We start from the raw sequence: 1,883 nt of genomic DNA on the forward strand, positions 1-1,883 counted from the left end.
CAGTTAATCATATTGTTCTTTGAGAATTTGATTTATTTACTTAGTCCTTTTGTTCTTAGATAAGTAAAGTCTCTATAATCTGTGAGCCTGATTTTACGACCTGAGGTAATTGTGATATGTGAATGGTTGGTTGAGAGAAAGAGAATAGCTGGTTGAGAGAGAGAGAGAGAGAGAGAGAGAGAGAGAGAGAGAGAGAGAGAGAGAGAGAGAGTGCCCAAGGTTAGGGCCATTGCTACTAGAGAACCTCGTAAAGGTAAGTTTACATATTGCATCCTCACTGAGGGTGATAACACACACATTTATATATAATATATATATATATATATATATATATATATATATATATATATATATATATATATATTAATATATATATATATAATGTATTGCATGTGTATATTATATCGAAATATATTTTATACGAAAAACTAATCACAGACAAAAGAGTTAACGTGAATTCGGTCGACTTAAAAATATAATAGAATTTCCACAGAATTCTCCTGTGAGGTTCTTTTGAGAGAGGTTCAAAGGAAATAACGGCCCGAAGAACCTAAAAGAAATCTTTGAAGGATGACCGTCGTACTCCTTTGCTCTTAAAATAGGATCCGTGTCTCCGAGTTCCATTAATCTAGTGTACCCTCAGGAGGTCGTCCAAGGATCTCTCGTTCCTTCGAGGTTTCAGATACTGGCAAATGCTCTTCCCCCCTGGGTGACGGAGGGAGGGGACGGGGTTGGCGGAAGAGAGAAAGTGCACAGAAACAAAACGAGTGTAAAAAATCACGAAAAGTATGCTTGATTTTACAGAGAGAGAGAGAGAGAGAGAGAGAGAGAGAGAGAGAGAGAGAGAGAGAGAGAGAGAGAGAGAGAGAGAGTACCTGTAGATAATTATCAAACAATATTTTGATATATTATTCACATAATATATGACTTTGTATCTTCCTCTGATTTTATCCCATAATCTCCCAGTATATACTGTACATGCTCAAAGAAATTATATTATATATATATATATATATATATATATATATATATATATATATATATATATATATATATATATATATATATATATATATATATATCATTCGAGCTACAAATGTCCATTAATATCATATTCGCTCTACCTCGGAATTGATATATTTTCATATATGTACCGAGGGGGAATTTTTTTAGTTGATAATAATTTCGTACCCCTATGGGATCGGACAGTGACACTACCGTTTCGGTAGTGTCACTGTCCGATCCTGATTTCGTTCCCCGTCCTACTGGACGGTGGTTCGATCCCATAGGGGTACGAAATTATTATCAACTAAAAAATTCCCCTCGGTACATATAGAAAATATATCAATTCCGAGGTAGAGCGAATATGATATTAAAGGACATTTGTAGCTCGAATGATTTATATGAATCACGGTGATGTGATAAATATATATATATATATATATATATATATATATATATATATATATATATATATATATATATATATATATATATATATATATATATATATATATATATATATATATATATATATATATATATCTATATGATATATATATATATATATATATATATATATATATATATATATATATATATATATATATATAATTTCTTTGAGCATGTACAGTATATACTGGGAGATTATGGATAAAATCAGAGGAATATCCAAAATCATATATTATGTGAATAATATATCAAAATAATGTTAAATGGTAGAATCTTCACTGATAAAAACATAAGATAATGAGGATAACACCTTTCCAATAGGGCCTGGGACTCTGACCAAATAGGCATTATCTTCCTTAAGGCAATAATGAAGCAGATTAAGACAATATATATATATATATATATATATATATATATATATATATATATAT

The sequence above is a fragment of the Macrobrachium nipponense genome, chromosome 33 (genome assembly GCF_015104395.2).
Source record: "Macrobrachium nipponense isolate FS-2020 chromosome 33, ASM1510439v2, whole genome shotgun sequence".
NCBI classification, from domain to species: domain Eukaryota; kingdom Metazoa; phylum Arthropoda; class Malacostraca; order Decapoda; family Palaemonidae; genus Macrobrachium; species Macrobrachium nipponense.